Source organism: Anolis sagrei, chromosome 3, assembly GCF_037176765.1.
Source record: "Anolis sagrei isolate rAnoSag1 chromosome 3, rAnoSag1.mat, whole genome shotgun sequence".
In the NCBI taxonomy this organism is placed as follows: domain Eukaryota; kingdom Metazoa; phylum Chordata; class Lepidosauria; order Squamata; family Dactyloidae; genus Anolis; species Anolis sagrei.
In genome coordinates this window covers 219,560,331-219,572,802 of record NC_090023.1, presented here as the reverse complement: position 1 = coordinate 219,572,802, position 12,472 = coordinate 219,560,331, and the positions used below count along the sequence as shown (strand labels likewise).

Below are 12,472 nucleotides of genomic sequence, written 5' to 3'. Positions count from 1 at the left end.
AGCGACTTGGGGACTCTTTAAAGATATAGTTTTATGATTCAATGGGCACGTTATACAATCAATTCCTATCTTGATCTGTTCAAAGCATCTGAGCACCATGTCAAGTCTTCAGTGACTGGCCCTCACCTCTTATATGTATGAGCTATTTTAAAAGTCAGAAATAGCATTTTCTTTCCCTCATTTAATACAGACGTGCCAGAAATGGGGAAAGGGGTTGCAGAGAGCTGGAGAGGGAAGAAATAACATAAATGTTGCAGACACCGCTCATCTCTTATCAGACAGTTCAAAAGTTGAGGAGGTAGAAAAAGGTCAGCTTTGAAAAGAATGGCATTCTCACTGTAATGAGCAGACTACATTCATTCATTCATTCATGCACACACATGCAAAAAGAGCCTTCAGTAAATTTCCCTACAGTTTTAGCTTCTCCTTCTCCTTATATGCTTCAGCATTCCTGCCTCTTGCAGCAAGGGCACTGTCCCTCTCCCAGCAGAGAAGTAATTTCATGTCACGGTCTATCCTTCAGGGCTTGCACGAAGGGACAGTTTTACTGTCTGGTACTATCCAACATTTTAATCTTTTTGTTAGATGGGTTTTTTTTTTTTGGTCTGGCTTCTTTCCACACAATATTGAAATGATGATGCATTTGAAGTGGGGAAAACAAAATTGCACTGATAAGGTAGCAAAAGATAAGCAAGGATTAGGCTACTGTGTGGTGTGTCTCCTGTCTCCAGGAATCGCTGTGGGAGTTGACTTTGATAAACTGTGGTATGCTCAGGCTCACACAGTAACTGAAAACACTGGAGACTGGTGAAGGCACTCTTCCAAATGCAAACATGGTAAATCAGTATTCATTTTTAAGGGAATTAGACTTCAAGACATAAGACTATCTGACAGAGCTAGCTCTGAGTGTTATATACAATACTCCATCACAAAGGAAATTAAATTAGACTTGACATCATACTGAGTTAAGGAGACTACATTTCCATACTTGAGCACAGACCTTCCCAAACGTAAGCTGTGGAGAACAGTTGGACCCCAGGATTTTGGACTTCTCCTTTTTAAATTCCTATGAAACATGTCAGTCACTCCATATGCCCCTTTCTCTACAACAGCAGTTCTCAACCTAGGGGTCGCAACCCCTGAAGGGGTCGTTTGGCACTTCTGGAGGGGCCACGGCATGGTCTTGTTAGGCCATGCCTTCTCCTGCAGGCCCCATGCGCCCTCAACAGTGCGTCAAACAGATACAGAGGCCTTCGCAGAAGCTACTGGAAGAGTGTGTGTGAGAGAGACAGGGAAGGAAAGGAAAGAAAGAGCTTGGCTCCGTGCCTCCTTGCACCTGGAGGGCTTCCCTCTCACCTAGTGAGAAGGGCCTGCGCTTTTCCATTAGCAGGCTGTGCCTCCGCCTCCCCTCTCTCTGGCCCTCCGTGCTTGTCTCTTTCTCCTACATGGGTTTGGCAATGCTGGGAGGGGTATGCGCTCCAGCATTGACAAGTGAGCGGGGGAAAAGGCCTCATGCAGGGAGCATGCACCCAGGGGCCAGTGGAAGGAACACAGCCCCTGCGTGCATGCTCCCAGGGCCTCTTCCCCCACTCGCTCTTCTTGGGCCCTCCAGGAAGGGAAGGCAGTCGCATGGAGCTGGGAGGCCTCGCCACACGTGCAGGAGAAAGAGACAAGCACAGAGGGCCAGAGAGGGAGAGAGAGGACTGAGGGACAGAGGCACAGCCCGCTAATGGAGAAGGACAGGCCCTGCCCACTAGGCAAGAGGGAAGCCCTTCAGGTGCAAGGAGGCACGCAGCCAGGCTCTTTCTCTCTTTCCTTCCCTTCCCTGCCTCTCTCTCTTACACTCACATTCCCAGTCTCCCTACTATGGAAGAGCACAGGGCTTCTTCTCCCAGGCCTCTCCAGGCAGCTGTGCCTGGACCCCTCTCAGGGCAGCAAGGAGGCCTCTTCAAAAATGGAAGGGATTGAAGGTACTGCAAAACTAATATTTTGTACATGCCTCCCCAAACTCCTACAGTATTTTCTGTTGGTCATGGAAGTCCTGTATGCCAAGTTTGGTTCAATTCTATTGTAGGTGGAGTTCAGAATGCTCTTTGGTGCCTGGTGAACTATAAATCCACACAATTGCAATTCCCAAATGTCCGGGACTATTTCCCAAACCCCTCCAGTATTAGGTTCTTGTGGGTTTTTTCGGGCTATAGAGCCATGTTCTAGAGGCATTTCTCCTGACGTTTCGCCTGCATCTATGGCAAGCATCCTCAGAGGTAGAGGTCTGTTGGAATTAGGACAATGGGTTTATATATATCTGTGGAATGGCTGGGGTGGGGCAAGGAGCTCTTCCCTGCTGCAGTTAGGTGTGAATGTTCAGCTGATCACCTTCATTAGCATTTGAAGGCCTGCCTGCGCCTGGGAAAATCTGTTGCTGGGAGGTGTTAATCTGTGCCTGGTTTTTTCCTCTCTGTTGTTTAGCTGTTATAATTTTAGAGTTTTTTAATACTGGTAGCCAGATTTTGTTCATTTTCATGGTCTCTTCCTTTCTGTTGAAATTGTCCACATGCTTGTGGATTTCAATGGCTTCTCTGTGTAGTCTGACATGGTGGTTGTTGGTGTGGTCCAGCATTTCTGTGTTCTCAAATAATATGCTGTGTCCAGGCTGGTTCATCAGGTGCTCTGCTATGGCTGACTTCTCTGGTTGAAGGAGTCTGCAGTGCCTTTCATGTTCCTTGATGCGTGTCTGGGCGCTGCGTTTGGTGGTCCCTATGTAGACTTGTCCACAGCTGCATGGTATACGGTAGACTCCTGCAGAGGTGAGAGGATCCCTCTTGTCCTTTGCTGAACGTAGCATTTGTTGGATTTTCTTGGTGGGTTTGTAGATTGTTTGTATGTTGTGTTTCCTCATCAGCTTCCCTATGCAGTCAGTGGTTCCCTTGATGTATGGCAGGAACACTTTTCCTCTGGGTGGATCTTCGTCTTTACTCTCGTGGCTTGTTCTTGGTCTTGCAGCTCTTCTGATGTTTGAGGTGGAGTATCCATTGGCCTGGAGAGCCCAGTTGAGGTGGTTCAGTTCATCTTGGAGGAGGTGGGGTTCGCAGATTCTTTTTGCACGGTCTGCCAAGGCTTTAATGGTGCTTCTTTTTTGACTTGGGTGATGGTTGGAGTTTTTATGTAGATATCTATCTGTGTGTGTGGGTTTTCTGTAAACGGTGTGACCCAATTGTTGATCTGGTTTGCGGATGACTAGGACATCTAGAAAAGGCAGTCTTCCTTCATTTTCTTTTTCCATGGTGAACTGGATGTTTGGGTGGATGCTGTTAAGATGGTCCAGGAACCTGTTGAGTTCTTCTTCTCCATGGCTCCAAATGGTGAAGGTGTCATCCACATATCTGAACCATATCGTGGGCTTTTTGGTTGCTGTCTCCAGGGCTTGTTCTTCAAAGTGTTCCAAGTAGAAGTTAGCTATGACTGGGCTGAGAGGGCTCCCCATAGCTACTCCATCTTTCTGTTCGTAGAATTCATTGTCCCACTGAAAGTAACTGGTGGTGAGGCAATGGTGAAACAGAGCCGTGATGTCTTCTGGGAACCTCTGGTTGATGAGTGCCATGGTGTCTGCTACCGGGACCATGGTAAATAGAGATACCACATCGAAGCTGATCAGTTTGTCGTTTGTATTTAGCTTGAGATTGCTGATTTTTTCTATGAAGTGGGCTGAGTCCTTGATGTAGTGTGTAGTGAGCCCAATATGGCTTTGTAACTGTGCAGCAAGAAATTTTGCTAGGTCGTATGTGGGGGATCCAATGCCAGAACATGGCTCTATAGCCCGAAAAAACCCACAAGAACCTAGTGATTCCAGCCATGAAAGCCTTCGACAATACCCTCCAGTATTTTCTGTTGGTCATGATAGTCCTGTATGCCAAGTTTGGTTCAATTATATTGTTGGTGGATCTCAGAATGCTCTTTGGTGCCTGGTGAACTATAAATCCACACAACTGCAATTCCCAAATGTCAGGCTCTATTTTCCCCAAACTCCACCAGTGTTCAAATTTTGGGCGTATTGAGTATTTGTGCCAAGTTTGGTTCAGATCCATAGTCGTTTGGGTTCACAGTGCTCTCCGGATGTAAGTGAACTACATCTCCCCTAAATTACTGTCAATTCCTCCCAACCTTCTCCAGTATTTTCTCGTCGTCATGGGAGTTCTATGTGCCAAGTTTGGTCCAGGTCTGTAATTTGTGGGGGTCTCATTAGGTTGTGGAAGTCAGAGCTGAATCAGTTGACAGTAATTCAAATCTCTTCATCCATTGTCCATACTCCCCCAAACATATTGTTTTATCTTTAATCACTATGCTGTAATTATGTTCAATTTGTAACAATGGAAATACATCCTGCATATCAGATATTTACATTACAATTCATAACAGTACAGTTATGACTTAGCAACAAAAATATGGTTGGGGGTCACCACAACATGAGGAACTGTATTTAGGGGTCACGGCAGTAGAAAGGTTGTGAACCACTGCTCTACAAGATGAAATAACGCTTTTAGAGGAGGTACTTTCAGGATTCACTTTGAAGGTAACATCTGGAATCCTATTTGTTAGTTCTAACTCAATTACATACTGAATCAGCCGACACATAGCCAAATCCCTAAATTTAATGGATCTTTTCTAATTGGGACTAAACTAGGATTCAGACTAATATGAGAGGGCAAAATAGCACAACTGAACTCATTTCTTTCTGACCACACTAACATCCCAAAAGCCTTAGAAGAGGGATAGAAATCCAATGGCCCTCAAATGTTGTTGGATGGCAGTTCCTAGCTCCCCAAGTCAGCAGAGCTCATGGTGAGGAAAATGAGAAATCCCAGTCCAACAACCTCAGTAGGACTATATGGCTCCCACCCCAGACTTAGAATCAATATTTTGGATGATGGGCAGTTTCTTGCTTTGGAAATTCACCAGTCCTTGCAAGATTTGATTCGATTTGGATTAGTAGACTTGGTTCTGAGCTAAACATGCCAGAGAATCGAGGAGGAGGAGGAGTTGGTAATACTACCATTATACCTCTGATTAATAGCTACCATCTATATCTGTGCCCTGTTCATCCCCACCCCCACCCCCCAGCTCAATAGATATCTCAACCAATGATCAATATATTTGTCCCAAAGAACTGGAAGATTGATGCTTCTGTTTGATGTTTTGTCCTATGTCTGATATAACAGGCTGTATTTTTTTAATTTAATTTTAGTTGTTAAGTCATAATTTGTTTTTATATGTTGGGTTGCCAAACTTTGTCACTATGGATGTATTGTTGTTGTGTTCGGGCATTAAATGTTTGCCTTTTATTTTTGAAATCCGCCCTGAGGCCCTCTGGGAAGATAGGGCAGAATATATCTAAAATTTATTTATTTATTTATTTCTGTTTCACTCTGCAGGTAAAGGTGCTGGATCGAATACTCCTCCATATAAGCATAAACACCCTAGAAGTAAACATGGCATGTTATTATTACTATTGTTGCTCTTGTCTTTCTACAGCTGCTAAAAGCAATATGAAATATGGAAAATTACTGACACTTGACATGTCAACAACTTATCAAAAATATATCCTTATTTATAAATAAATATGACATATGGGGTCTATAACATGAATGGAATAGAAAACTGGAATATCCAACTTTGAGTAATTAATGACTATTGGTTTTAACATCCATAGCTAATATCTTATTACTATACCTTATGCAGCAGAAATTGCTCTCTCTGATGTATTGGTTACCAGAGATAATCTGAAGTACTAATGTTTGAATTCACTGGTACCTGTTAGGAAGACTTTCTGAATGTTTCTGACATTGATTGTTGTGGCCCTGATGCCCTTGATCAAAATATACTTTTCCTATGAATAATTGAATCCCACTGTACTGGAAAAATCTGATTAAGGCAACACTGAATCATAAATTAGCCTCAAGTAAAATAATATGATGCCAAAACTAGACCATGGTGGATAATCCTTGCCTCTATGATAAGCTGTAAATCATCAGCCTACCATTTACTTTATATAAATGTTCATAGATCATAATTTTTAAAGCCTTCCAGAACAGCTGATCAAAATGTATAATGCTCCTTAAAGTTTCTGCAACGAAAACAACCATAGCCAATAGGCCTGTTTGATCAAGAAAAAATTTGTTTCTAAAATCGATTTGTAATTGGGGTGTTTTTTTGTTTCGATATTTAAAATATTTACAAAACTTTCCAAAAAAATGTTTTGTTATTTACGAAATTTCGTAAATATTTACAAAACATTTTAGAAACAAATTTTTTCTTGATCAAACAGGGAGCCAAGAGGCATGTCGAGAATGCCAAGCAACCGCATACCTTCCTCGCCTCAGCAAGGCTTTCCAACGCACGCGCGCTCGGATAAAGAGGAACTTTTCCCAACTTTGTACGCGACACACACGAGATCAAACACGAGTGTCAGAGCTGATAAGCGTTGGGGGCAATGCTCACTCCACACCCGATCCATTTCCCGTTCACAGGCTCCTTCCACGGTGCCAGGAAAGCCGTGCCAAAAACAAGTTCCCAAACTCCGTGCGTAAAAGCGCACGGCGAGGGCGCAACGGCAAAGGCGCACGGTACCCAACATCCAAGCCCGAAAAGCACCGCTCTTTGCCGGTGGATTGGCTCACCCATCGCCTGAAGTGTAGATTCAACCCAGGACGACCCTCTCCACGGCTCCCATCCGACTCCAAGCCCTTCCCTGCCCCGACTGAGCAAGAAACGGAGCGGCTCCCCGCAGCGCCTGGGTTGGGCTGAGCCCTCCTGATTCTCAAGCCTCCAAAGCCCGGCGCGCTCTTCCCATTCGTGGAGAAGCACGTCGCTCAAAAGGAAGAGGATTTGCCCCGCCCTGGAAGACTGAGGCATGCTGGGAGGTGTAGTTCCTCTAAGAGACCAATGCATGCCTCTTCCTTTTGAGCGACGTGCTTCTCCACGAATGGGAAGAGCGCGCCGGGCTTTGGAGGCTTGAGAATCAGGAGGGCTCAGCCCAACCCAGGCGCTGCGGGGAGCCGCTCCGTTTCTTGCTCAGTCGGGGCAGGGAAGGGCTTGGAGTCGGATGGGAGCCGTGGAGAGGGTCGTCCTGGGTTGGATCTACACTTCAGGCGATGGGTGAGCCAATCCACCGGCAAAGAGCGGTGCTTTTCGGGCTTGGATGTTGGGTACCGTGCGCCTTTGCCGTTGCGCCCTCGCCGTGCGCTTTTACGCACGGAGTTTGGGAACTTGTTTTTGGCACGGCTTTCCTGGCACCGTGGAAGGAGCCTGTGAACGGGAAATGGATCGGGTGTGGAGTGAGCATTGCCCCCAACGCTTATCAGCTCTGACACTCGTGTTTGATCTCGTGTGTGTCGCGTACAAAGTTGGGAAAAGTTCCTCTTTATCCGAGCGCGCGCGCGTTGGAAAGCCTTGCTGAGGCGAGGAAGGTATGCGGTTGCTTGGCATTCTCGACATGCCTCTTGGCTCCCTTCTTTAGGTATCTACAGCGCGCGCCATCCAATCAGCTCCGGCTGCTGCGCCCTCCTCCCAGCTGTGTTGCTCGCGCCGCCCCTTCGCCCCGCCCGCCCCATTTACTGCTGCAGCCTCCATCCCATTAACGAGCGGAGCTGAAGCTCGTTAAAAAAATGGGGCTGCTGTTTCGATATTTTTAAACCCTTCCGGGTTTGAAAATATGTTTTGATATCGCGTCGGATATGGTAAAAATAACGATTTAATAACGAATTAACGAATTAACGAACTAAAACCGACAGGCCTAATAGCCAAATATTCTTCCAGCCTTTAAATCAAAAGCCCCCAGAATCTCTAATGAAATATTCTGTCTGCCATATGGTGACCCAGTCTTGCTGACCTCAGTCTTGTAAGACCCCCACCGGCATCAATTTAGCAAGTAAATGTCAACACTCCACAAACTTGTCTGCTGGCTGAATGTATGCTGTGCTGCAGAGAGGTGACCTGAGCTTGCCTCTGAAGCCATGGTGTGCAATGAAACTATATTTTTATAGAAAAGTCACTGGGAAAATGATGTGTACATTTGAGACAGTGGCTTGCTATCACTGTTCTCACCCCTGCTGGGTCAACTTCACAACCTCTCCTGGTGAGTATCAAATTCTTTGTGTGTGATCACTTCTCCTCCTATATTTCCTGAGTATATCAGGACATTGTCAACTAGCAGAAACCAGATATGACAACGTTCTCCTTCACTCATGTTATTACCATTGATCTATCATATTAATAACAAAAGTATCTTGTGGAGCTTTCAAGTTCAGTAAATTTGTTATGACATAAGTTTTTGTGACCTTCATCAGATGGAGCATCAACTTAAATGAGAAGGTAGATGAGCCCATGGCTGTGAAAGTGGAGTCAACTGTAAGTGGAGAAGTGAGAGGAAGTACAGGCTATTGCAATGACATGAAAACTTAAAGCAGTGATGCCAAACTTGCAGCCCTCCAGATGTTTTGGACTTCAACTCCCATAATTCCTTGCCATTGGACAAACTAGGCTTCTGGGACATGGAGGGCCAAACACCAGGAGGGCCACAAATTTGATACCTATGGCTTAAAGTTATGGAAAACTGTCAATAAGCAATATTACTTTGTGCTCAGTGTGAAGTTGTCTTAAATAAATCCCATCCTACTAAGGTTTGTGGGGAACAGCCATAGATCAATGATAGAGCACATGCTTTTCATGTCAGAAACTCCAGGTTCAATCTCCAGCATCTCCAAGTAGGACTATGAAAGACCTCTGCCTGAATCCTTAAGAGGGTGAGTCAGAACTGATAATACTGAGTAAATTGAGCTTCTGAACAGCTTCTTCTAATCTTGTAAAATGTTTTAAATCAGACCCAGAACATGTATAACATTGCCACCATCTTTCTTATTTATCTCCCTTTGCTAAGCATATACACACACATGTCCAGATATCACTAAAATATTCCTGTATTTTCCCTAAAAGCAATAAATAATAAGAAAGCAGACCTTAGCATACATAGCTGATAAACAAAACTTTTGGAAGACCAAAAATTAAACTCAAGCACATTACTTTCAGGCTGTGGAGTTTTTGTTTTGATAAGGGAGCCCTTCTGGATACATACATACACACACACACACACAATACATACATACATACATACATACATACATACATATATATGTGTGTGGGGGGGTGTGTGCATTCCTTGTTGTCTCAAGAGAGTTCATTCAATGTATACAACTTTTATGATACAATTGGAAATCTGAACTATGTTGATCAGCAACCTTGTGTTTATCATCATCACTTAAGCCTTCTTCATACTGGAAACAATATCCACCATCATAACCACAACCAGCACTGTACGTAACACTTCTTTGCGCACACACACAAGAACAAATGCAGAAAAGTGGTGAACACCTGTTTCTGTTGATAGGTTGCTCTGCTAGATGAGACCAGTCATTAAAAACTATTTAATGGTAACCAGAGTAAAATAGTGCTTTGAGTACTGGACCAAGACTCCAGAACACTAAGGTACAAATGTCTACTCAGCCGTGGGAACCCAGTGGATGACCTTGGAGAAGACACAATCTCTCATCCTAAGAGGAAGACAATGGCAAGTGAATCTTGCTCAGAAAGACCCAGCACAATTGAAATCAACTTGAAGATACATGGCAACAACAACAACTGGCTAAAACTTACTGGTAAATTCTTATAATGTACTTCCCTGTGCATTTCCTGAGTATATAAGCATAAATATGAGTAATATTTAATGAAAAAAGATTGGCAGACATATTTGCAAGTAATGGCAAGTTTTCATTGTCCTCTGGAATCAAAGTACGGTAGCTCTTTTAAAACTTTTGCCTGAATGAATGTTAAGAAACTGACCATGTTGCAAATGTATGCCAATTAATAGGGTATTTCCAAAGGAGAATTTCTTGTGGAATAAGCAGATATTCTGTCAAGTGGGACAGCCAATTGGAGAGGTACCAAACTGAATTGTCATTTTAGCACTGCACCCCATACAGCTGCCTCAAGTTGTATAGCTGCTTTCCCAGAGCAGGAACCTATACAGTCAGATGTCTACCACTGACTGAACTGCCATACAGCTGAGGGAACCTGCTGGAGAAGCAGCAATAAACTCAGAAATTGATTTGCTGCCCCATGGCAATGCATCCACTAGCCACTCCAATCTAACACTATTCTAGATGGTTGTAATTAACAGGGAAGTGTCTTTTTTGTATTATGCATTGCTCCAAACCATGGAAAAATATGCTGTCCTTTCCCAAGTCCTCTACTGTTACTCAACAATGCATTGGTTTATGTGCACCATGGATAAGAGTTTTTAATTCATTTCTTTTTTTTCTGATTCTGAAGCATTAAACATTTGTATGAACCAGGACATTATTGGTTAATAAGTCATGTCCTGGCTTACTATCAAGAGCTAGCATCTTATTCAGTATTTACGAGATCGTAAACTGTATTCATGATTTTCTAACTCTTGAAATTTGTGCTTACAATCATTAATGACTAAATATGACCCCAGAAACCTACCTCTTGAGCCAGACAATACCCCAACCAAACAGTTTCTGATCACTGCAGACTGGGGCACTGGAAAATGGTTCTCTCTCAGTCACAAGGTACTTTGAGACAAGCAGCCTTGGCAGGATCCTGAGAGGCCTCTCCAGTTATCTGTCTCAATGCACCCTGTGAATGGGAGACCACTGCAATCATTATTTTCCAGTGTCCTAATTTGCAGCATCTTGGAAATCCTTCAGCCAGCCCACTGCCTGGCTTCAGAGGTAAGTTTAGAGAGGGAGTGGCTTTGGGAGAAGTAGTTACAATGATGGGGTTTGACTATCATAGCTATGCCTCATTTCAGCACAGATTTTTGTTAACCAGTATTAAGACTGAGTGTCCCAGTTTCTACATGGTGGGAAGCTCTGGCCTAAGACATGCCGGGATCTCCTTACTGAAGTTGGTACACAACAGAACAAGGAGAAAGAAACATGTACCTACAGTTCTCAAACATGGCATTAGATAGCATGATGTATGAGACTGTGGGTGAATATCCCAAAACAGCTGTTCTGTTTAATGTGGTTTTGCATCCAGCAATATTATTATGAAAATCTATTTCATACAGTTGACCTGAAATAAGGATGGGGATTGTTCTAATGGTTTTGTTATTGTTGTATGTGTTCAAATAATTTCCAATTTATGGCAATCCTAAAGTGAACTCATCACAGAGTTTCCTTTGTAAGTTGTTAGAGGGGCGGGAGTTACAATTACCTTCCTCTGCAATTGAGAGTATGTGATTCGTCCAAGTTCACCCAATGGCTTTCCATCACCAATAGGGAACTTCGTCTCTCTGAGTCCTAGTCCAACACTGAAACCACTACATCACACTGACTCTTACGACCACGTTAGCTTTCACTTATAATGGCTACTGGCATCCTAAAGGCAGCAATGATGCTCCACACTAATAAAAATACTAATATTCCCATATGAAGTTCTTAAGGAAAGAAGGCACTGAGATGGATCCTCTCTACAATGAGAAAAATGTTCAAGTTCCCCAGACATATAGCCCTCAGTTTCCCTTCTGTTGGGTTTCTATTGGTATCCTATTCCTCATCACAGAATGGTTCATGGTCAACAGATAGGCTCTGAGATGAACATTTGCTGATGTGGGCATAATTCTTACGTGATGCATCCCCAGGTCATAACACGAAGCATCATTTTTCCATGACATGGCATACAAAGAAGGTATAATAAACAAAATGCTCCAATGCTTCCTGCAGATGCTTCCACAAGAACAAAAACCACCTGTTGAGATTCATTACTCAATTAAGGAAGTGCTCTTCTACCAGGAATCCTCTATGCCTTTGAACTTTCTTATTGGGCTGTACTGCCTAATGCCGGGCATGGCTTTCAGTCACAGAGTCAGAAGCAGTGACGTGAATATAAATTATGTGTATTTTGTTACGTAAAATAAACATCTCTCTCACTGCTTATTTCTTCCAGGCCTTGTTTTTCATCTTACAATCTGCAATGAGCTTGTAAAAGCTGTAGATTTCTTTCCTGGTTCCCCTAAGAGCCATGGAACTCTACTCTTTCCCATTTAAGTGGCTCAGATGTTTAACTATTAAACACTGATCACTGATGAATGATTAAAATGATTTACGTTGCCTCCCATTTTGATTTTAAAAATAATATTGTAAGTCTTTGAAGTGATGCTTTCACTAGTGCCTTGAGATATTCAAAAGAAAACTCAGATTTCAGAAAATCTCCCAGTTTCTCATATGTCTACACCCATTTATGTACCCTAAATACATAGGCAAGAAGTTGATATCATGCTATATTTAGAAGATGCATCCCTAGTGATCTCTCTCTCCTTCCCCTTTCTGTATTAATATGTATGTATGTATGTATGTATGTATGTATTTATCTATTTAATGATAATATAATAATA

General features: G+C 43.2%; 1 protein-coding gene across 1 annotated transcript in view; it reads right to left on the bottom strand.

Moving 5' to 3' along the window:
• The window catches only part of ARHGEF4 (Rho guanine nucleotide exchange factor 4), a 239,972-nt gene that overhangs the window by 105,880 nt on the left and 121,620 nt on the right, over positions 1 to 12,472 (bottom strand). The window lies entirely within an intron of this gene.